Source organism: Aotus nancymaae, unplaced genomic scaffold, assembly GCF_030222135.1.
Source record: "Aotus nancymaae isolate 86718 unplaced genomic scaffold, 86718_ANA_hifiasm-v0.15.2.pri h1tg000021l, whole genome shotgun sequence".
Classification (NCBI taxonomy): Eukaryota; Metazoa; Chordata; class Mammalia; order Primates; family Aotidae; genus Aotus; species Aotus nancymaae.
This window is the reverse complement of record NW_026988433.1, coordinates 16,834,018-16,859,666: the sequence shown is the minus strand read 5'-3', so window position 1 is coordinate 16,859,666 and position 25,649 is coordinate 16,834,018.

Sequence of the window (25,649 nt, the reverse complement as noted above, 5' to 3'; positions counted from 1 at the left end):
TGGAAATGGAGTTTGTGTACAGAGTCACTCTGTTGCTGCTGTCAGTACAGATCGCTTCCCCAAGGAAATAAATTACATTTCATTCTCTATATATTGTTTACTTTATAGTCTCTTGATCTTACTTTGCTGACTTCTTGCTGTAGATTTTTCGGTAGCTTGCTTCCCACTTAATCACAACAGCTTCTGTAAATGTTAGAGAGCTGTGTTATGGGGATTTGCTACCAGCATTTCACAATGGTTACAATGGTTATTCAACATAGAAACCCCTTCTTTATTCTACCCCCACCCCCAAAAAAATTCCCCTCACTTGCAAAAAAAAGTAGACCCCTAAAATGATTTTCCAACGAGCAGAATTTATTTCATGTTAACCGTGCAATAACTAGAAACACATTTAGCATTGTTCTGTATTTGTGGTTTTATGAGGAGGTCACTATTTACTTAGCATGTACATTTCTGACGAGCCTGTTCATTATAATCTAATCAGTCACTACTCAAAATTCTAACAGAAGAAAGACTTTCTTCTCTCATCTCCTGGCAGAGCTAGCTAGCCTAGACACACCCAGTTATACTCCTTATCATGCCATCTTTTCCAGGGGTTCTTTTCTGAGTGTGTTTATCAGGCTCATTTTATGCTAGGCATCTAATCTTCCTGACTGTCTTAGGAGGCAGGTCCTATCTCAGTCCCCGTTTTACAGATGAGATAACTGAGGTCCAGAGAGGTGAAGTGATTTGCCTGAGGGCACACAGCCTGGAAGTGCAAGGCAGAACTTGAACCTTAACCACTACGACCTCCTGTATTAAGATGAAGCTAGAGAATTCCCCTGCCTCCAGTGCTTCAGACACTCTCTGGCCCTTGCTCCGAGTTCCCCACCTTTTTTTACCAGCCAGGTGTGCCCCCTGAGATGTCTTACAGGGGCCTGCAGCAATATAGCTGGGCCACTTAACAGCCGCCAGTTCTTAAGTGGCCTCACCATTCAGAGACTCCGTTTTCTCATCCATAATGTAAGCGTAATTATACAGACCTCATGGGAAAGTCACTAATAATAATAAGCATGGGCATGTTTACTAAGCTCTCCTCATGTGCCAGGTACTGAATGAGGTACTTTGCATCATGGTCTTATTGAATCCTCCCAACACCCCTACGAAGTAGATACTTTTTTTTTTTTTTTTTTTTTTAGGCGAAGTCTTGCTCTGTCGCCTGGCCTAGAGTTCAGTGGTCTGATCTCAGCTCACTGCAACCTCCACCTCCCAGGTTTAAGCAATTCTCCTGCCTCAGCCTCCCAACTAGCTGAAATTGCAGGTACCCGCCACCATGTCCAGCTGATTTTTTGCATTTTTAGTAGAGACGGAGTTTCACCATGTTGGCCAGGCTGGTTTTGAATTCCTGACTTCAGGTGATCTACCCACCTCAGCCTCCAAAGTGCTGGGATCACAGGTGTGAGCCACCGCGCCTGGCCTGAAGTAGATACTATTATGATCCCACTTTGCAGATGGGCAAACTGAAGGACAAAATGAAATGTCCAGCATGTGCCACCACCCAAACCTAAGCCACTGTCCCTTTGTTGCTTTCACTCCTTCTGAGACCCCTAGCCCTCCTAAGTTCTCTTCTCCACATGGCAGCCAAAGGGATCCTGTTCAAACCTAAGTCCAATCATGTCACTCCTCTGCTCTCAACTCTTCCATGGCTCCCATCTCACTCAGACACTTTGCCATGCCCTGCAGGGTCCTGTGGAAACAGGCTTTGTGCTCTGGACTTCAGATCTCATTTTTTCCGAACTTCCATGCACACGCTGCTACAGGCATGCCGACTGCCCTGCGGCTGTTTCACACCCTCGTCCTCAGGTCCCAGGCCCTTGGAGAGCTGTTTTCCCCAGGGCATTCATACAGCTCCCTTTCTTGCTTCTGTTGGGTCAGATGTCCCCATATCAGAAGCCCTCTTAGACCACTGCACTGAAAATATTATGCTCTTCCATCTCACACTCCTCACTCTGTTTAGTTTCCTCTTAGCGTCTAGAGTCACCTGACTGGCTGGGCACGGTGGCTCACACCTGTAATCCTAGTAATTTGGGAGGCCGAGGTGGGAAGATAGCTTGATGCCAGGTGTTCGAGACCAGACTGGGCAACATAGTGAGACCCTGTCTCTACAAAAAATACAGAAAAGTTAGTGGGTCTTTATATGTGACAGAAAAATTAAAATTAAAAAAAGCCAGGCTTGGTGGTGCATGCTGGTGGTGCCAGCTATTCAGGAGGCTGAAGTGGGAGGCTCACTTGCGCCTGGGCAGTTGAGGCTGCAGTGAGCAGTGATCACGCCAGTGCACTCCAACCTGGGTGACAGAGTGGGACTGTGTCTCGAAAAACTAAAAAAAATTTAGGCCAGGGGCAGTGGCTCACGACTGTAATCCCAGCACTTTGGGAGGCCAAGAGGGGCAGATCACCTGAGGTCAGGCGTTTAAGATCAGCCTGACCAACATGGAGAAACCCCATCTCTACTAAAAATACAAAATTAGCCTGGCGTGGTGGCACATGCCTGTAATCCCAGCTACTCAGGAGGCTGAAGCAGGAGAATTGCTTGAACCCGGAAGGCAGAGACTGTGGTAAGCTGAGATTGAGCCATTGCACTCCAGCCTGGGAAACAAGAGCAAAACTCCATTTCAAAAAGAAAAAAATTTAAAAAGGCCAGGTTCAGTGGCTTACACTTATAATCCCAGCACTTTGGAAAGCCAAGGTGGACTGATCACTTGAGCTCAGGAGTTTGAGACCAGCCTGACCAACATGGTAAAATGCTGTCTGTACTAAAAATACAAAAATTAGCCAGGTATGGTGGCAGGTGCCTGCAATCCCAGCTACTCGGGAGGCTGAGGCAGGAGAATCACTTGAACCCAAGAGGTGGAGGTTGCAGTGAGCAGAGATTGCACCACTGCACTCCAGCCTAGGCGACAGAGACTGTCTCAAAAATAAAAAATAAAAATTTTAAATAATGGAGAGACTATTAAAGTCACCTAACATATCATACATTTATTTTAATGTATTTTTGCCTGTCTTCCCCTCCATCTATTAGAATGTAAACCCCATGAGGGCAGGGTCTTGGGGGGTTTTCCCCCTGTTTGTTTACTGCCATATCCATAACGCCTGTAACGTTGTTGGCATTTAACAAATATTTGCTGAAGGAAGGAATACACAATAATCCAATACTATATGGTAAGCCCCCACCAGTGCTTGGCATAAAGTAAGTGTCAATAAATGCTAAGCTGTTATCATCAGAGTCGTTAAATCACCTTGGGCCACGGGCAGCTCTTCTCCTTGGCAGGAGGATGAGAGCCCTGTGAACTCCAAGCCTCACTCCACCTCTGTCCAGAAAAACTCACTTCCATGGGAGCTGGAGGGCCAGTTCCTCCTGGTAGCAACTGAGAGGGGACAGTGGCACTTTGTCGCTTGGCCTGGGGTGAGGTTGGGGGTCAGCAGACTACAGAGGAGGGAGTTGCCTAGGTTTCTTGAGGAGCTGCAGGGGTCAAATTGCATCTTCAGCACCTCGAGCAGACAACCGCTTCCAGAGCCAGAATTAGGGTCAAATCATAGTCTAAGAATCTCTAGTAAGTTCTGTGCCCTCTCCACAGCAACCTGGCTACCACTGGGAATTAAATTTTGTATAATAATCTAATTTTCTTTCTAATTTTGAAAGTAACACATGCTCCATAAAAAATTCAAACATCAAAGAAATACGTAATTTAGAAAACGAAACACCCCTTTTCCCAACCCAGATAGCTACTATTAACAATTTGGCATGCTGCATATTCATCTGGATTTTTTTCCTAAGCATATTCTAACATGTATTATTACTATTATTACTTGCAAAAATGGAATCACCTTTTATATTCCTTTTGCACCTTGTTTTTCCTTAATCAGGTTTATTGAGATGTAATTTACATGTAGTAAAACCCACATTTTTAGTTTAGTTCTATGAGTTTTGACAAAATATCTACAGTCATATAAGCATGACCATAATCAAAGTTTAGAACCGTTCTGTTAACACCTTCCCCACCCCAAATTCCCTCCTGCTTCTTTGTAATCAATCACTTTCCTCATCCTTAGCTCCTGGCAATGATTACTCTATTTTATGTTCAGTGTTTCTTTTCCATAATGTGATATAAATGAAAGCATAAGGCACGCAGCTGTTTTGTATCTGGTTTCTTTCACATAATGCATGTGAGGTCCATCCATGTTGTTGCATGGATCAGTGGTTCATTCCTTTTTATTGCTGTATAATGTTTCATTGTATGGATGCATCATAGTTTGTTTATCCATTGACCAACTGAAGGACATTAGGGTTGTTTCTAGTTTTGGGATGATTACAGATAAAGCTACTATGAACATCCGCATACAAGTTCTAGTGTTAGTTTAGTTTTACTGTTTAAATGCTGAGTGTCATTATTATTACTTTATATTTTAAATATCTTTTTGTCATTTCTCTTGGCTAAATACCCAGAACTGAGATTGCTGGGTCACATAGTAAGTATATATACATATTTTGAGATGGTGTTTCGCTCTTGTTGCCCAGGCTGGAGTGCAGTGGTACAATCTCGGCTCACTGCAAACTCCGCCTCCTGGGTTCAAGCGATTCTCCTGCCTCAGCCAGCCTCCCGAGTAGCTAATTTTGTGTTTTTAGTAGAGATGGGGTTTCTCCATGTTGGTTAGGCTGGTCTTGAACTCGTAACCTCAGGTGATCTGCCCGCCTCGGCCTCCCAAAGTGCTGGGATTACAGGCATGAGTGACCATGCCTAGCCATAAGTATATATTTTGTAAGAAAGTACCAAACTGTTTTTCCAAAGTGTTTTTTCCATGCCTCTTGCTTTTTATTTTCTAACCTAAGAAATATATATTGCCTAACAAAATGTGCTTATTTGCTTATGAAATCTTTCCCACCAGAATGTAAGGACATGATCTCCTTGTTCACCATTGCATCTTTTTTACCTAGAATAGTGCCCTGCACATACTATGTGTGTTGGGGGTCCAGCATGGTGGCTCATTTCTGTAATCCCAGCACTTTTGGAGGCCGAGACAGGCAGATTGCCTGAGGTCAGCCTGGCTAACAGGGCGAAACCTCATCTCTAATAAAAAAAAAAAAATTCAAAAATTAGCCAGGCATGGTGGCACATACCTGTAATCCCAGCTACTTGGGAGGCTGAGGCACAAGAATCATTTGAACCCGGGAGGTGGAGGTTGGGCAGTGAACCGAGATCGCACCACTGCACTCCAGCCTGGGGGACAGAGCAAGACTCTGTCTCAAAGGAAAAAAAAAAAGGGAAACAAAGACAAGAAATGTGTGTTGGATGAATGAGCCCCATGGACCTTCTTCCACGTGAGGGCAAGTAGATACATGTCATTAACCTGCAAGTGACAGCATTGTTTATTTCACTGTTGGGTATGTCTCACTTTACCATTCCCTTATTGGTGGGTCCTTGGTGCTCCTCTGTCTTTCTCTACTACAAACAAGGCTGCATCCATGAGCTTGCATATTTATTTGCAAACTTGCATGAGTTTTTCAATAAAACAAACTTCCAGAAGTAGTAGAATTGTGGGTCAAAAGGCATGAAAGATTGCAACTTTGGTAGGTTTTTGCAAAAGGTGATACCGATTTATACTTCCATCAAGAGTGGGGGAGGTTACCTGCTTCAGAAGAGTCCCTGCTTCACCGCAGCCTTGCTTGCACTGAGTATTACCGATGGGGACGAATATCAAATCCACACTGCTGAGGGGCTCAGAATCAGCAAGACTAGCGCCTCTCTAGTTACCGGATTTCTTACAGGCGTCCAATCTCCTGAGAGAATTGTGGAAACTGACATAGGATTGACAACTTCTTGTTTTGCTAAGAAAGAATCAAAAATCAAGGTCGGGTGTGGTGGCTCATGCCTGTAATCCCAGAACTTTGGGAGGCCAAGTGGGGCAGATCACGAAGTCAGGAGATCGAGACCATCCTGGCTAACACGGTAAAATCCCGTCTCTACCAAAAATACAAAAAATGAGCCGGGTGTGGTGGGAGGCTCAGACGGGACAATCACTAGAACCGAGAGGTGGAGGTTGCAGTGAGCCGAGATCGCACCACTGCAGTCCACCCTGACAACAGAGCGAGATTCCGTCTCAAAAAAAAAGAAAGAAAGAATCCAAAATCAAAATAAAATCAAATCTCCTATCTACAAAACACAGTACCTCCTCTCATCTTGTGAGTAAAAGGACATTTTACTCCATCGAAAAATTGGAAAGGCAAACTCTGAGAATAAAAGAAATCGAATCGTAATACATTTGAACTTTGGTTTGTTACTATGATTTTATTATTATTATTTCACCGTGAATTGGGGGAAAGAATGCGGCAAGGGGCTTGGATGGAAGCCTAGTTACCACCAGCAGGCCTGCATAGGTGACCCTGTGAGGGCTCTAAATGAGAACAAAAGGTAGTTGGAAAAAAAATGAAACTGAACGGGGGAAGAAATGAAAGTGTTACAATTAGCTAATTGGGCCCAGTTCTTCTGGATATAGCTCTATCTCCCCCACTGTGCGTGGAGCTCTTCTCCACATCAAAGACCACTCGCCCGCCTGGAGAATTGGAACCGATGTTTATGGAGTGCTTTGAAGATGTAAAGTACTGTTTAAATGCTAAGTATCATTATTATTAGTTTAAATTTTAAATACCTTTTTTTTTTCGGTGGGGATTTTTAATAAGGTTGCAATCCTTATTTAATGTACGAGCAAGCCTGTCTGTTACATCATACTTCAATTCTGGCTTAGGTGAGGCAAGGAACCCAATGTACCTTTGGAATACGGAACCAAGCTCACCACCTTGTCCTTGTAAATTGTGTTTTCCAGGAAGATGAACACTGTCAATCAGATGCTGTCAGTTTATGTAAGAACATGTCTCAAGATCTAATTGAAATACAGTATCTTTCCAGGCAGAGTTGATAGAGTTATCACATTACAGATTTTATTTGACTCTGCATCTCAATTCATTCCTTTGTATAGTTTCCAGATTTCTTCATAAAACAGAAATTAGACACAGTCTTGACATTAGAATTTCACGAAGAAGCAATCAAATCCAAATTACTTCCAAGAAAGAAAGGACTATAAAAGTAACTAAACAAAATGAAAGGAAAAGACATTCTGGAGGGCCCTAGTTCATGAATTAATTTGGTTATTTGGTTCTTGGGACAAATCCAACTTAATTTAAGAGGTTGCCAGACATAAAACACAAGGAAAAACTTTTGCCTCTGTGACCAGTAGGAGCTTGGAGAGAAACACAATAAAGTTTGAAAGTTTTGTTTAATTTTCATCTTTGGTTTTGCATAGAACTCAGACAATAAACTGGTCACTATCCCCTCTTTGGCTTATACAGACTTGACTGGTCAGTATCCTTTTCATGTGTTCACCGTGTGTTAATAGATTTTTTTCCCAGCATTGGTGGGGGATTTTTTAAATTAAAAAATCATCAAAGCTTAAATGAATTCCTGGACATAAAACTTGGATCCGAAATGGAACATAGTCGTTGGACCTTTTCAATTTCCTATGGTAACCAAAGACCAAACTGTGTTTTTAAAACTGTTGTAGTAATGAGATTCACAAGAAGTATCGAGTTACTAAGTGGCTTTTAGCCTCTTTTGAAACTAAAGTAAAGGAAAATCTCATTAATTTGAACTGTGCTAATAATGGCATTTGTTATAATTCAACCTGGCCTGAGCCGCAGCTTACCTTTAGTCTACCTGTGAAGAAAAGTTTACCAGAGTAACCGTGTCAAGAAGATTGCGCAGGGCATGCTGCATGTCTTTAAAAGAGTAAATTGTCGTAAGGCTTTTAGCACCTCACTCTTAACCCAAATAAATTCCTGCCAAATCCACATGAGTTTTAAATGTTGATTAGAGCAGAAGAAAAGTACCACTACTGGGAAACGCTTTCTTTGTCAGGGTCTCCTCTGTACTCAAAAGGAATAAAGGTTCATTTTGTTTAAGGATTCTAAACAGTCCCTTTAATACAGAAAGACCTCTTAACCTGCCCTTCACACCAGTTGCTACGAACGCATGAGGTTTCATTGAAGCAGTAGCAAAGATCTGTAATTACAACCACTAACAAGGGAGTGAACTCAAAGGAATGTTTTTTCCCACTTGTATATGTCAGGCCATGAGCTTAGCACTTTCTGATTTCTTTACATTGTGCCTGGTGCCTGGTTACCAACAGATTCTTAGCAGAGAATTATACTTACTATTAATCTGTATCTTTTTCCGGCTATACCAGAACATTAACATCCATTGGCCTCATTGGCATCAATGGCCAGGTAAATGATGATTGTCAAAGGAAAAGGAGGGACATATGTATAAAGAAATTGATCATAGATGATGGACAGTTGGATGGAAGAGTAGATAGGTAGTAGGTGATGAGGGATGGATGATGGTGGTTGGATGAATGCGCAATGGAAAATGGATGGATGGGTAGATGGATGGAAGACGGAGGATGGATGATGGATGGATGGGTGGAGGACAAAGGATGAGTAGATGGATGGATGACGGAGGATGGATGGATGGATGAATAAATGGGTAGTTGAATGATGGATGGATGGATGGATGGATGGGCAGACCGAAGTATTCAAAGCAAAGAAACTTTAAACATGCTGTCCAGGTGTCAGTGAGTTATTTTTCTCTCCATTTCTTCAGTTTTTCATTTAATCTAGGACAGTGGCAAGGCACGTTAGTTATCTATGAAACAAGAATGGCACAGCCCTCCTGTCGATCGCAGTGGACTCTATCTAGTGCTCGTCTGCTGAGGTCCAGAGGCTGTAGGAAACCAACAGGAGGAGCTGAAGCAGACTGGATCCCAGTCTGTTAGGGAAGCTGGAGAAAGGGTTGGTGGGGCAGCTGCACTCACCAAGCAAACACAGAGGTTCTGCTAACTTGAAGAATTGGTTTGATTCTGTAATGCTTGACTTTTGTTTTCCTGCCCACAGTATTATTTAATGGATGTAATTTAATGGGTGCCAAAAGTCTCCGAATCTCCCTTCCCTACTAGAAGGAAATGCCTTAAATTCTCACCATTCCATTCACATTTTTTTAATTAAAAAGCCTTTTTGCTTTATCAGATTATAAAAATAACATTAAAAAGTAAATAAGACAAAACGAGACAGCAAAAGAAAAAGAAACGCAAGCTCTCCATTAAATATTCAAACAATATTGAAGAATATTAATGAGCAAGTAAAAATGACCTATAATTCCATCATTCAGTGATATGCACTGCTAACATGTTGAGAAATATCTAATTAAGCAATAAAAACAATATATTTAAAGCTCTACCATGCTCCAGGCACTGGAGTTACAGGGGACAATCTTTGTCCTTCGGGACTTCATAACCTTCTGAAGGAAACAAATGAAGTATTGTAAATGTGATGAATGTGTTGTAACTTGTTTTTACACTCAACAATGCGTCATAAGCATCTTTCTCTCTCTCTCTCTCTCTCTCTCTGTGTGTGTGTATGTGTGCATATGTATATATCAGGGATGAAAATATTACTGTTTATCAGCCTTTCTCTTTTTTTTGAGACAGAGTCTGGCTCTGTCACCAGGCTAGAGTACAGTGGCATGATCTTGGCTCACTGCAACCTCCACCTCCAGATTCAAGCCATTCTCCTGCCTCTGCCTCCCGGGTAGCTGGGACTACAGGTGCATGCCACCACACCCAGCTAATTTTTGTATTTTTCGTAGAGATGGGGTTTCACCATGTTGGCCAGGATGGTCTCGATCCCTTGACCTTCTGAGCCACCTGCCTCAGCCTCCCAGAATGCTGGGATTACAGGCATGAGCCACCGCACCCAGAATCAGCCTTTCACCTATTCTTTCTTCTAAAGAAGATTCTGCCTTTGCCTGCCTAATCCCTAGACCTTTGTTAGACCCATCAAGGAATGGGGAAGCCAAGAGGTGAGTACGCTGACTTGTGATTTGCACAAGGAAAGACCTGAAGCCACCTGGGGTAGAACAGAGTAGATCAAAAAGGGAGTAAGGCTAGGGACGGTGGCTCATGCCTGTAATCTCAACTCTTTGGGAGGCTGAGGCAGGAGGATCACTTGAGCCCAGGAGTTTGAGCTTGCAGTGAGCTATGATGGTACCACTGCACTCCAGCCTGGACAACAGAGCGAGACCCTCATCGCTACAATGTTTTTTTTTTTAATTAGGCATAGTGGCACCTCCTTGTGGTCCTAGCTACTCAGGAGGCTGAGGTGAGAGGATCTTTCGAGCCCAGGACTTCCATGTTGCAGTGAGCTATGATAGCACCACTGCACTCCAGGCTGGGCCATACAACAAGATCCTGCCTCTTACAATTTAAAGAAAAAAAAGTGAAGAGGAGTGGATGAATCAAGAAGGAAGGAATCCCTGAAGAAAAGAATATAATAGCCCAGGTTGAGATTGGGAGAAAATGAGGAGAAGCATTTAAGGAAGTAGCTGTTATTATGAGGGAGACTTGAGGATCATACAGATTGCTCAAAGAGACTTCAATTCAGATGCCAATTATTTCCCAATACTTTGTGGATTCAGGACCAGTGATTCTTTGGTATGTGACACTATGTTGAGACTGGTCACAATTTGGCTCATTGTAGTGTGATATCATATAAAACTATCCCATCCTTTTTGATGGCAGTATAGTTTTCCATTTTGTGGGTGTAAACAAACTTTATTTAGTCCTTTACTTTTAGGCTGAGATGTAGGCCATTAGATCTATTTTTGCTATTAAATATAGATGCCGTGATGGACATCTTTCCAAAAAGGCTTACTTCTAAAAAGTGAAAGGTAGATCAATGAAGATAGGGAAATAAAGAAAGGAGAAGAAAGAAGGAAAGATGGAAGGAAGGAAGGAAAAAAGGAAAGAAGGAAGGAAGGAGAAAGAATAAACTGTGGTATATCCATACAATACAAAACTACTCATTCACAAAAATGAATGAAATGTTGATACACAAAACATGGATGAATCTAAAATTAATTACACGAATGAAATAAACTTCTGTATGTTTCTGTTTACATAAAATTCTGGAAAGAAAGCAGATCAGTAGTTGCCAGAGTACTGGGATTTGGGACAGGAAGGAGGGATGACAAAGAGGCACGAGGACATTTTTGGGAGTGATCATATATTCATGATCTTGAGTGTGGCGATAGTTTCACAGGGGTCCACAGAAGTTAAAATTATCAAATTGTACATTTTAAACATGTGCAGACTGTTGCATGTCGATTATACCCTAATAAAGCTATAAAGTAGATGTGATAGACAAACAGATGGGGTGGCCTTTTAAGGTGAATGAGAGAAGAAAGGAGACCCGGCCGAGTGATTTAGAAACAGCTGTGTTGGGGTCTGGGGAGAGAGGCAGAGAGTATACTGTGGATCTCTGCACCACAGTGCGGAGGGGTGTTTTTAGAGGGCAGCCCTGATAAGAGGGTTGCTAGGGTTGAGGAGATGGGCAAGGATAAGACCTGAGTCCGACCCCATACTAATTCCCCATCTGCAGCATAGGTCTGTTTTTGACCCCTCTTCAACGGAGAGCCTGAAGTGGTTAAAAGGCTGAGACAGCCCTGGGTTCATGTATTAGCTCTGCTCCTTTCTGTTTGTTTGTTTTTTGAGACAGGGTCTCACTCTGTCACCCAGGAGGGAGTGTAGTGGCATGATCATGGCTCACTGCAGCCTTGACCTCCTGGACTCAAGCGATCCTCCCACCCCAGCCTCCTGAGTAGCTGGGGCCACAGGCGTGTGCCACCATGCCCAGCTAATTTTTTTTATTTTTAATAGAGATGGGTCTCGCTATGTTGCCCAGACTGGTCTCAGACTCCTGGGTTCAAGTGATCCTTCTACTTCGGCCTCCCAAAGTGTGGGGATTATAGGCATGAGCCATTGTGCTTGGCCTGACTCTGCTCCTTTTGAACTTTGTGGACTTGGCAGGTAAAGCCCTCTTTCTGAGCCTCAGTTTTCTCATCCGTAAAATGGGGAGGTACAGAGTGCTTAGCAAACTATGTGGCATATAGTAGGCACTGAATAGTAGTTTATTTTATTTTTTTTATACAGTAGTTAAGAGATTAAGAGCTGGGACTCTGGAGTCAGGCCAACTCAAGTTTAAATCCCAGATAATCGACTTTGAGCAGGTGACGTAAAATATCTGAGTTTCACCTCCTCCTCTATAACCTGGAGACGATACACATGCATTGGTTAGGATCCTGGAAGGAAGCAGAGGGCGCACTCAACTGGGGGATTTGAGAGTTTAACATAGAGATTATTTGCACAGGTGTGGGCAGAATTTAGGTAGAGTGCAATACCTGGGCTGGCAAAGGGAGGCGCTGTTACCAGCCCTTGACTTGGCAGGACTAGAAGGGTCAATTGCCGCACCTGGAAAGGGGAGCCGTATGGACAGGAGATGTGGCATTTGGAAGAGGCACAGCCAGCCCACGGCAACATAGAAAGGAGAAGCGTGGGGGACAAGTGTCCCAAACTCATTGTCTTCCTTCCACCCATCTCCTGCCAGTGCCTCTTTTCCCCTTAAATAAACCCAACTAGGGGCCAGAGGGCATGGGAGCCCACTGGAACAGCTCAGCCCCAAAGGCTCAGAGCAGGAGGACGAAAGGATGAATGGACCTAGGGGGCAAAAAGATGAAATCCAATAGGTAAAGGTCCAGTCTCATGGGATTAACAGTAACTCCTGAGAAATCAATCAACGAGATTATGTTAATAAAGCATTTAGCACATAGTGAGGCTCCTCTAAGTGGCAGCAGCCCATGGTTATCCATGAACCAACTCTAGCTAGATTCTCAGGGTGGCTGCCAGGCCAGCCTCGACCCAACCCACAGTGCTGGGAATGGAACAGAGCTGATCTTCTCCTACATTCCGTGTTTACTTAGAGAAAACTTGGCTGCTTAGAGCCAGAAGAGGTTGACTGTGGTTTTCTGCAACAGCTGGGGGTGAGGGGAGGCAGAGAGAGGGGAGCTGGAACATATTAGGACTCCTGAACGCCAAGAGACCCCAGAGCCCGGGAATCTGAGAAGAGTCCACACACACAACAGCATTTGCTTGCTGTCTCTCTGCCAAGGGATTGTGGATTTCGGGGCTGAGCTGTGTGTCCTGGGACCTCGTCCCCAGGAGGCAGGGCCACAGGGCTGTACCCCGTGCCGGCTATGTGGAATGTGCCGCTCTTGGAAGCGACCGAGGCTCTTGCTTTTTAAAATTGGCCTGTAAATCTCCGTATAGTTTTCAGGGTTTAGGAATTTTATTTTATCTGGATTAAAGTCATGTTCTGCTTTGGCATCGGAAGGCGTTTATGACTGTTAAAACAAGAAATGAAAAATATAGGCTTGGAATCAGAGAGGCTGCCTCCTGCCAGACTTTTAGGGGTTTGTCTTGGGGGCCAGGCTGAAGGTTTTCTGCCCCTTCTCTGACTGCTCTGGTGTTTCTTGATAAAGCTGGGGCTGCCTGAATCTGAGCAGCAAACGCAATAGCCTGGGACGGTCTGTTAGGAAGGAAACCTGTATCTTTGCTTAGGTGAGCTCTGTCATTCTCTGTTTTCCCCCTCTAGGGAAATGCACACTGTCTAGAGGATTGTTTAAAGGGTTTTCTCACATTGCCGGCCCCCAGCTGCGCTTGGTCTAGGAGGCAGATGGCTTAGGACTTTTGATTCATCAGGGCTTGGGATGACTGAATTCCCCCAAATTGCCATTTGGGGCAGGATTTAAATAACTGAGATTCCAGCTTTCTTTGGCCTAGTTTTGCCATTTTCTCTACTTCCTCTTGCTTTTAAAGCACACATGCATTGAGTGTGAACACACATGCATACGCACACCCACACACACACACAATTTCTTTCCTAGTGGTACAAGTTATACATGGTTCATGGAGAATACTTGGAAAGCAAAGGAAAGCACCAAGTGGGGGGCGGCAAGGAGCTGGAAAGCAAAAAAATCACAAGAGAAACCACTCAACATTTTGGCAAAAATTGTTCTAATATTTTTCCTCCTATCCGTCTATCATCTACCTATCCTTCTTAATTATTATTATTATTGAGACAGAGTCTCGCACTGTTGCCCAGGCTGGAGTGCAGTGGTGTGATCTTGGCTCACTGCAACCTCCACCTTCGGGGTTCAAGTGATTCTCCTGCCTCAGCCTCCTGAGTAGATGGGACTACAGACATGCGACAACACGCCCAGCTAATTTTTGTATTTTTGGTAGAGACAGGGTTTCACCATGTCAGCCAGGCTAGTCTCAAACTCCTGACCTCAAGTGATCAGCCCACCTCAGCCTCCCAAAGTGCTGAGATTACAGGTGTGAACCACTGTGCCTGGCCTTCTTATCCTTTTTTAAAAAGTATCACAGATTACATGCAATTTTGTTGCCTGAATTTATACCTTTGCATATTTACAGATAATGTAGTTTATGATAATAATAACAACTAGTACTTATTACACACTGAAGTTCAGTGCTTAATTCATAGGCTTTGTAGTCAGAGGGATCTGGGTTCAAATCTCAGTAGGATTCATTTTTCATTGTGTCTTTGGGCAAATGACTTAACTTAGAGGAGCCTGAGTTTTTCTATAAAATGGATAAAAATATTATCTACCTCAGAGGGAGGATTGCTGTGAGGATCAAATAAAATTCTGCCAAATAAAGAAAAGCCTGGGAAAGACTTAGGTCTATAGTAAGTGTTCAATAAATTACAGTTCATATTCTTACCGCATGTGCAGTGGTGATGTATGTAGGACATTTGTCTGTGTTTTTCTTTTTCGTGATGGTGCTATGTGCAGCATTCTCTCTAAACCAGAACTTTGGGCACCACAGTATTTGATTCACGGTAAGCAGCTAGATGATTTTAAACTTCTCTCTTCCCCCAAGAACACTCGACAAAATTGGCAGCCTGTAATATGCAAAAATCCACCCAGAAATGGAAGAGAGGGACATTTGCACAAGCTGGGTTGTGTCTACAGAATTAGAAGACACAGTTGGACTAATTTTAGTGCCTAAAAATTGGAAACATTGGAATCATGCTCTATGGGAAATGCAAGTTCTTGAAAGTGGCAAAAGGAAACGCCAGGAATGGGTGCATTTGGGACCATTCTCTCAAGGTCTGGGCTCAGTCTTCGTCTGTGGGTAGATTCTATGGGGCTGGAAGCTAAAGGTTAGGTGGGGGAAAGGGTTAAGCATCTTTCAAGTCCTCAGGTTAGAAATGAGCGAGAGATCTCGTTCACATTGCCTCTTCATTGTCTTGATTTTCCCAGCTATCTGCTTTCCTTTGTCTTGCCATAGATAATTTTGATCCTGTGACCGGCCTCTTTGGTGTTTTGTCCTTCGGGATTTCTGAGAGGCGCGGGCCCCTGTGATTGACCTCACGTGGGCAGACTGCACACAACTCACTTTGTATCTGAGGAGCGGAGTGGGGGCCTAGCTCCCTTGCGTGCAGCCAATCAAGCCGGGGCTGAGAATTTATGAGATGAAGGCGAACCACTTTGAAGAAAGGCGCCCTTGTCTGCAGCTCCGCCATTGCTCCGTGGTGCGCGTGGGGAGGTGGAGAGGGGTGGGCACGGGGAGAGGGGCTGGCGCCCTGGGGATGGATAGGGGAAGAAAAGAATCCGAGAAACCAGGGTCAAAAGTCTTTCTGTGAACAGGAAAGAAAACTGAGCAGCCTGCCTTCCTCCTTGCAGGTGTGTGCTCACAATGGGGGAGCCACAGGCCCTTCCCAAAGGTCAGGGAGGAAGGAGTGCATCGCAGACGCTGCCTGTATTCACTCCCGGTCCTCCCACTCCTTGGAGACTGAAGAACTAGAGAGAGCCAGGAAGGCAAGATCACTTCTAGAAGCAATCCTGGCCGCCAGTAATCTAGATGCAATAGTAACTCCGCCAAGTCAGAGAGGCATAGCTGCAAATTCTGGGCTTCTCCCCGGGGAGGGCAATTGCTTCATTTCTCTGAGCGTCAGTTTCCTCATCTGTGAAAAGGGGTGGTTAACAACAGAACCGCCTTCCTCCTTCATCGGGTTGTTGGGAGAAATGTGTAGAAAGCAGTCAGCACAGGGCGTGGTATACAGTAAGTGCTGAATAAGTAGAAGCTACTATTAATAGCAATCATATCTGGTTTCAAAAGAGATAATCTGCTTTCATTAAAGCCAAAAATAAAGGCCATTCATTCAGTCGTTTTTTCATTCATTTGTTCAGGCAATCATAAACATTTATCAGGCCCTACTATGTGTTGGTGACTTGAATGAAGATGATAATAATAGTAGCTAACACTTGCTTGCTAGGTGTTAGGCTCTGTTTTATTTTTGTTTTTTGATACAGAGTCTCACTCTGTCACCCAGGCTGGAGTATAGGGATGCAATCACAGCTCATTGCAGCCTCAACATCCCAGGCTCAAGCAATCCTCCCACCTCAGCCTCTGGACTACAGGCACACGCCAGCATGCTTGGCTAATCTTCTCTGATTTTTTGTAGAGGTGAGGTCTCACTATATTGCCCAGGCTGGTCTCAAACTCCTGAGCTCAAACAATCCTCTGAAAGTGCTGGGATGAGCCTCCACCCTTGGTCCCTGTTTGTCTCTGTTTTAAATCCTCCATATGTCTTTTTTTCCCCTCCCTCCCCCACCCCGGCCAATATGTCTTAATTTATATAAGTTGTATGACCACATGGTGAGGTAGGTACATGTCACACAGCTAGTAAGATTAGGAGCTGGGATTTAAACCCAGGTGTGCCTACTGTCCAGGTCTATGTGGTAAGCATCTTGCTAGTCCAAAACTAATAAATAAAACATGATTCCTGCCCCCTAGGGCACCACTGTCCACTGCAACTTTCTGCAATTATAGAAATATTCCATATCTGCACTGTCCAATATGGTACCCACTGTTGGTAGCTGCTGAGGACTTGAAATGTGGCTAGTGTGATAGAGAAACTGAATTTGAAATTTCGTGTAATTTGCACTAATTTCAACATACAGTTAAATAGCCACCCATGGCTAACGCCAGCATATCGAACAGCCTAGTTCTAGGAACTCAGAAAGAGTCTAGTGGAGGAAATTCACCTTCACGAAGGTAGTCAGTGTTACGCTATGTGGCCCTGTCCAAGCCCCAAGGACACAGAAGATCACAGCTGTGGTGTGGAGTGTGGCCTGGGATCACAGGAGGCTTCCCAGAGACAGTCATCTCTGATCTGAGTCTGCAGGAAGGAGGAGTTGGTAGGAGAGGAAGGGAGGTATTTTTAAATATGTCCAAATATGTTGGATTTCACAACAGGGTCCGTGCTCAGCCAGGACTTAGGCAGAGATTGAAACTCGTAATCAAGAGCCAGAGTCCTCTTTGAGCTGTCAGATAACCAGTGCTAACCCCTGAAGGATGAAACTGTATTAGATTCAGGAATTTGTCTACTGTTCTTTTTGGCTGCAGATATTGGGTTTTTTTTTGCTTTTAACCTCTCTGAGGACATAAAAACACCTGAAAAGGAAATCTGAAAAATTCACTGGTTCGTCTGAATGCTTTGTCAATATCATATGAAGCCAAATGTCCAAGAACCCCAAAGCAGCTCTAGGCAGACAAAAGAGTAGTACTAATCATAAGGATAATAAGGATAATAATGAAAAACAGTTACCACTTATTAAGACACTTACTTTGTGCCAGACCCAACGTTAAGTGCTTTTGCGTATTGATCGTCTCACATACTCCTACAATCCATTCTCTGCATAGCAGCTTGAGTGGCCTTTTTGAGACATAAACCCTAAATCAGATCATGCTAGTCCGCTGCTGAAACCCCTTAAGTGACTTCACATTGTACTTAGAATAAAATCCAAGTTCTTTGCCCAGGCCTGCAAGGCCTGACCCTACCTACAAATGCTCCCATTCTCCACCTACTCACCAAGCTCCAGGCACGTAAGACTCTTCTCTGGTGTAAAGCCCTAAGCTTTTGTCTGCTCCAGGGCCTTTGCACTTGCTGTTCCTCCAATTAGCAACTCAACTCCCCACTCTAACCCTCTACTAGAATGAAATATGTCAAAGATCAGGGACCTTGTCTCTTAGGTCACTATTGTATTTTCGGCTCCTAGTCAATTTGTCATATAATTGAAAGAATTCAAATTCTATGTTATGAGGCATTGAAATCAATCAAATTAAATAAAATTAAAAATTAAATATGAGGTGTTATGAAGCATTATTATCCTCATGTAACAGATGAAGAAATTGAAGATCAGAGTGGTTAATTTGCTCAAAGCCACGTAGCTTGTGAGTTTCCCACTATATACCTGTAGGACTCAACTATTTGCTCCTTGTCAGCTATGATGAGGCTGCACAGCCACCTTGAGAGAAGGAAGATCCTTCAGGATGTGATTTTCCTTCCCTCCCTCTGCAAACAGCCGTGCTATGCCTCACTTAGTCCTTTATTGCCAGAATCTGTCTATATAATAAGAAACCTTAGCTTGCAAAATTACCCAATTCCCTTCTGGCTTTGACCATATATTTTTCTTTGATTATAAAATGAGTATTATAGAAAGAATGGAAAGTAGAGAAAAAAGATAAAGAAGCTGGGGAAAAACCACTCACGACCTCACTACACAGAAGCAATTCCATTAGCATTGTGGTTTCTCTTTTTTTAAGATGGAGTCTCACTCAGTCACCCAGGCTGGAGTGCAGTGGCGCCCTCTCAGCTACTGCAGCCTCTGCCTCCTGGGTGCGAGTGATTCTCTTGCCTCAGCCTCCCGAGTAGCTGGGATTACAGGCATGCGCCACCATGCCCAGCTAATTTTTGTTTTTGTTTTTGTTTTTGTCTTTTTGAGACAGAGTCTCACTCTGTAACCCAGGCTGGAGTGTAATGGTGTGATCTTGGCTCACTGCAACCTCCACCTCCTGGGTTCAAGTGATTCCCCTGCCTCAGCCTCCCAAGTAGCTGGGATTACAGCCATTCACCACCATGCCCTGTTAATTTTTTAGTAGAGACGGATTTTGCCATGTTGTCCAGGCTGGTCTCAAACTCCTGACCTCAGGTGATCTGCCTGCCTTGGCCTCCCAAAGTGTTGGGATTACAGGTGTGAGCCACAGTGCCCAGCCTAATTTTTGTATTTTTAGTAGAGACAAGGTTTTGCCATGTTGGCCAGGCTGGCCTCAAACTCTTGACCTCAGGTTGATCTGCCCGCCTCAGTCTGCCAAAGTGCAGGGATTACAGGTGTGAGCCACCGCACCTGGCTTCCTTCCTATTTTTTTTAGAAGTAGGGGTCTCACTATGTTGTCTAGGCTGGCCTCTAACTCCTGGCTTCAAGGGCTCCTCCTGCCTTGGCCTTCTAAAGTGCTGGTATTACAGGTGTGAGCCACTGCACCTGGCCAAATAGTTTTCATTTTTTGGAGATGGAGTCTTGCTCTGTTGCCCAGGCTGGAGTGCAGTGGTGCGATCTCTGCTCACTGCAACCTTTGCCTGGTGGGTTCAAGTGATTCTTGTGCCTCAGCCTCCCAATTAGCTGAGATTACAGGCGTGCACCACCAGGCCTGGCCAATTTTTGTATTTTCAGTAGTGATGAGGTTTCACCATGTTTTCCAGGCTGATCTCAAACTCCTGACCTCAAGTGGTATGGTCACCTCACCTTCCAAAGTGCTGGAATTACAAGTGTGAGCCACTGTGCCTGGCCCAAGCACAGTTTTTAAGGCTATGCTGACTCTCTGTAAAATCCGTTTGGTTGCCTTGTCACCTACCTTCTCGGCCACTAACTCTTCCCAGGATGCAACTGCTGCCACTGTCTCTTCCATTGCAACCAGGAAGTAGGGTGGAAAAAGGCCCAGAATCTGGAGGTCAGAAATCAAGGTTCAAAGACTTAACTATGTGCCCTTAGACAAATCATGTCTCATCTTCTCTGCAGAAAGAAGATGATAGTCCTTGCCTCCGAGAACAGTGAAAGTCAAATGAAGGATCAGATGGGGAGAGAGTGTAGTAAACTCAAAAGCGCTATAAAATTGTTTGGAATTCCTACAATCCAATGAGTTATGACCACAGTGGTTATTTAAGAAGACTTAAAGGTCAGCAGAGCCAATGTTCTCCGGCCCAAATCCTCAAAAGGTTTGTTCTTGTTATGAGATGATATATATAAACTGGATTAGTGGGTCCTCTGCTTGCAATAAATCCTTGGGGATTTGAGAGAGTGGGTGTAGCTGGCTTGCTGGCTTCCCCTCCAGCATCCATGCCTTACCACCCCCTGTCCTAACAGAAACCCTGTTTAGAGCCAGACACTTCGGTTCATGCCTTTAATCCCAGCACTTTGGGAGGCCAAAGTGGGAGGATCAATGGAGCCCAGGAAGTTGAGGCTGCAGTAAGCCATGATCACACCACTGCACTCCAGCCTGGGTAGGGCAAGATCCTAAAAATTAAAAACCAACCAACCAACCAAACAAAACCCTTGTTTGGGTCAGGCATTCACTCAGTCTCCATTCAGAATGGGGACTCAGGGCAAACCGACTCCGCCCTCAGCTCCAGGAGTGGGCCTCATTGGTCAAAAATAATCCCTCTCCTTGTTAGTGATTGGTTCTGGTAGAGGTCATGTGACCCATTCTGGTCACTGGGTTGGTGGGAGATGTAAGTCAGACAGGAAAATATCTGGCTCCTAATAAAGTATCCCTGGAAGATATATCTATAGGTATCTATCTACCTATCGTCTGTCTATCTATCTATCTATCTATCTATCTATCTATCTATCTATCTGAGATGAAGTCTTGCTCTTTTGCCCAGGCTGGAGGGCAGTGGCACAATCTCGGCTCACTGCAGCCTCTGCCTCCCAGGTTCAGGGGATTCTTCTGCCTCAGCCTCCCGAGTGGCTGCGATTACAAGCATGCGCCACCATACCCAGCTAATTTTTGTATTTTTAGTAGAGACGGGGTTTCACCATATTGGCCAGGCTGGTCTCGCACTCCTGACCTTAAGTGATCCACCCGCTTTGGCCTCTCAAAGTGCTGGGATAATAGGTATGAGCCGCTGCGCCTGGCCGAGATATTTTTTCTCCTTTCTCTGGATGCCACTCCTTAAAATGCTGCAGCTGTCTTGCTACCAGACTGGCAATGAAGCCAACATGGAGAGTGAAAGTGCAGAGAGCCGATAATGATGATGGTAGTAATAACAGCCACAAATGTTTATTGAGCATTTAGAACTTGCCAGATAGTATTCTAAATGTCTGATTTCCTTTAGTTCAGGGGGATGGCCCTGCCTGTTTTCATGGCCCATGAAATATTTTTGCATTTTTTTAAATGGTTAAATGAAAATCAGGCTAGGCATGGTGGTGGCTCTTGCCTGTAATCCCAGCAACTTTGGGAGTCCAAGGCGAGAGGATTGCTTGAGCCCAAGAGTACCAGACCAGCCTGGGCAACATAGTGAGACCTGGTCTCTATATAAAAATAAAAAATCAGCTGAGCGTAGTGGTACATGCCTGTTGTCCCAGCTACTCTGGAGGCTGAGGCAGGAGGATCATGTGAGCCCAGGAGTTCAAGGCTGTAGCGAGCCTTGAACATACTCACAAGAACCCTATAAGTTATTGTGTTATTATTATCCTGTTGTTCACAAATGAGAAAGCTGAGGCTCAGAGAGGTTATGTAATTTGTTCAAAGTCACATAGCTATCAAGAGGGTAGCTATTCAATATCAAACTGGCTCTGGAACTAGTGCTCTTAATCACTTTGGGAAAAAACCCCATCTCCAGTGTCATTGTTAAGACATCGAGTCAACCAACCCTAAACCCACCTCACCTTTAGACTTCCAGGTTAAAGGGGCATATGACATTACTGTATTATTGAAGCCAGTTTGAGACTGCAGTTCTGCTATTTGCAGATGAAAGCATCCGCTTGGATGCTATGAGAAAGCACGTGAGAAAGGTAAGGGCAGAAAGGTAAGGCAAACTCTCAGCTTCTTGGACCAGCAGCCTTTTGTCCTTGCTTGGAGAATAAAAGCTTTCTTTTTCCAAGCACTTCAAGGCTCCTCAAGTTCCCTTTAAAAGGGATTATGAAGGAAATCCTATTTTAGAATTGCTGCTGATTTTGGCAATTTGCAATATTAGCCTGATGAGGAATTACACTTGCTAATAAAATATCTCAAGTTGGGTTGAGCCTAATTGTTGCAAGTGTTAGTAGTAATAGCCTGTCACGGGGACTCCTGTGCCGGCGCATCCCTCGCTTGGCTACAGCCCATGTGGAAAATCAATTTCCTCTAAATGTTTGAAGAATGGCACAGAAGGACCTGATTTCTTTTCCCTCTGCTGGAGTCAATCCGGAGACAGTGAGCTTATAAAATGAATGAAAATAGCTATGGTTGCAGGATGCAGGGTGAATGCTGAGTTAAGCAAAGCCCGATCTCAAGCTCAAAGTTCTAGCTTTTTTGTTCTGAGGCCAGAGACAATATACATTTGTGTCCCGAACTGATGTGCTGTTAAAAAGTCAAAGAAAAGAAAGAATTTTACTTCAGCCCAGCGATTTCACTTCTAGGAATCACTCCCACAGGAAAACTCCCACCAGTATGCAAGAATATATGAACAGGGTGTTCCTCACAGCCTGGTTTGCAATGGTGAAAAATTGGAAGCAAGATAATTATCTGACAAGAGTGGACTGGTTAAATAAATTGTCATATAGTCATGCTCTGTAGCCATTAAGAAGAAAGAGGTAATCTATACGTATTCCTGTGGAAAGGTTTTTCTAATATGATATTGAGTTCAAAAAAAGCAAGTTGCAGGCATATATGTGTGTATATATATGCACACTATATATATAATATGTATAGTATATATAGTTGCAACTCATATATATAGTATGAGTTCATTTTTGTAAAAAAAAACAAAAACTTCAACAATGATATGTACATTTATGTGTAGATCTTCGTACATGAGTGGAGAAAGGTCTGAAAGGATATACACCAGGTTGTCGATGGTGGCAGTTAAACCCAAGGATAAAAATGGTAAGATGAGAGATGCCTCTTCTATGTTGTTTAGATGTTTTACAACAGAGCATATGGCTTTGGTAATAAAAAAAGAAAGAAAGAAAGAAAGAAATAGGCTTTTCAGCTTGTCAGAATAGCATTGTACTAGATATGTCACCATTTCTGAAGAAAAGGAAGATCAGGTCTTGACTCCACAGGACTGGCAATATAATCCAGCCACACACGCAAGTCTGTTACACAGCCTAGTCTGATACATCATAGCTCTTCCTAGTTAATAATTGCCACAAAGGGACCTAATCCTTAGCTACCTGCTTACCAAATCAGAACCAAGTTAAAACATCCTGGGGCCAAGGCCAGAATTTAAAAATTTACTTTTGTAAAAAATTGGGGCTGGTCATAGTGGCTCATGCCTGTAATCCCAGCACTTTGGGAGGCTGAGGCGGGAGGATCATAAGGTCAGGAGTTTGATACCAGCCTGGCCAATATGGTGAAACCCTGTCTCTACTAAAAATACAAAAAATTAGCTGGGCGTGGTGGTGTGTGCCTGTAGTCCCAGCTACTTAGGAGGCTGAGGAAGAAGAATCGCTTGAACGTGGGAGGCGGAGGTTGCAGTGAGCTGAGATTGTGCCACTGCACTCTTAGCCAAGGCAACAAGAGAGACCATCTCAAAATAAAAAAAAAACTGGGAAAATGCACATAACATAAAATGTACCACTTTAAATTATATGATTTATTGGTATTCAGTACATTGGTAATGTTGCGCAATCATCAGCACTATCTCGTTCCAGAACATTCTCATCACCCCAAACAGAAACCTTATGTCCATTAAGCAGTCACTCCCCAATCTTTCCCTACCGCAGCCACTGAAAATCACTAATCTGCTTTCTGCCTCAATGGTTTGGCCTGTCATGGACATTTTATATAAATGAAATCATATAACATGTGGCCTTTTGTGTCTGGCTTCTTTCACTCTGCACCATGTTTTCAAGCCTCATCCATGTTGTAGCACGTATCTGTGGTTCATGCCTCTTTTTTTTTTTTTTGAGATGGAGTTTCGCTCTTGTTGCCCAAGCTAGAGTGCAGTGGTGTGTTCTCAGCTCACTTCAACCTCTGCCTCCAAGGTTCAAGCAATTCTCCTGCCTCAGACTCCCAAGTAGCAGGGGATTACAGGTGCCTGCCACCATGCCTGGCTAATTTTTTGTATTTTTTGTAGAAATGGGTTTTTCACTATGTTATCCAGGCTGGTCTTGAACTCCTGATCTCAGGCGATCTCCCACCTTGGGCTCCCAAAGTGTTGGGATTACAGGCATGAGCCATCGCACCATGCCCCTTTTTATGGCTGAATAATATTCCATTGTATGGATAGACCACAATTTGTTGATCCATTCATCAGGTGTTGGACATTTTGGATATTTGTATCTTTTAGTTACCATGAGTAATTCTGCTATGAACATTCCTGTAAGAGTTTTTGTTTGAAAACCTGTTTTCAGTTCTTTGGGGTGTATATCTAGGAGTGGAACTGTGAGGTCCTATGGTAATTTTATGTGTAATTTGTCAAGATTTTCCTTTAAAGTTGCAGAAACCTAGTCTCCTGATCATAGAGGACATTCAGTGAGTGGGAAAAACTTCCCCTGAGTTTCTCAATTATGTCCCCTGAGTCTAGGTAGTTAAGTACATAGATGAAGGTAATTACTATGTAATTGTTTTATCTATACTTAAAAAATATCTGCTGACATTCCACTTCTAATTTTAGACTATTCCAAATATCTCTCTTTTTTCCCTCTGTCACCTATTTGTCCCAGAGCAACAAATATTTCTATTACATGTGAATTTGGGGAAACTGTTATTCAAAATACATTAATTAGGGCTGGGTGTACTGTCTGTCTCATGCCTATAATCCCAGCACTTTGGGAGACTAAGGTGGGCAGATCACTTGAGTCCAGGAGTTTGAGACCAGCCTGGGCAATGTGGCAAGATCCCCTCTCTACAAAAAGTACAAAAATTAGCTGGGCATGATGGTGCATGCCTGTAGTCCCAGCTCCTCAGGAGGCTAAGGTAGGAGGATCACCTGAGCCTGGGAAGTTGAGGCTGCAGTGAGCCATGATTGCACAACTGTACTCCAGCCTGAATGACACAGTGAGACCCTGTCTCAAACAAAATAAATCAATAAACAAAATACATTAATTAAATGATTAATCCAGAATTTCTCATGTAAAAATCCTGTATTGCACTTGTGGAAAATCAACAATTCTGATGATTCCTAACACAATGGCATTAATGCTGAATTGGTCAAATGTCAGACCAGGTCTTGCAAGGTAAGCAGGGTCTTGAAAGGGGCTTTTACTGAACAGTAGCCTATGGTAAAGAATGGGCTTAACTTATAATTACTGCAAACATAGAAGGAAAGTTACCTTGGATATAGGACCTGTGCTGAAGTCCCAGCTCTGCCAGTAACTAACTTATCTTGGGAAAGGTAAAGGGTTAGGTAAATGCTTATGAGCCCTCAGTTTCTTCCTCTGTAATGTGGAACTGATTATAGGACATACTTCATGGATCATTCTTTTATTCAGTCATTCACTCATTCATTCAGTAAATATTTATTGTACACCTATGGCCATGCTGTTCTTAGTGGTTACTAAAACAACAGTAAACATAGTAAGTAATTGTAAAATAGATGGTGATACGTTTCATGAGAGAAGATGGAACAGGAGGGCTGAGGGAAAGGCTGGATTTTCTTA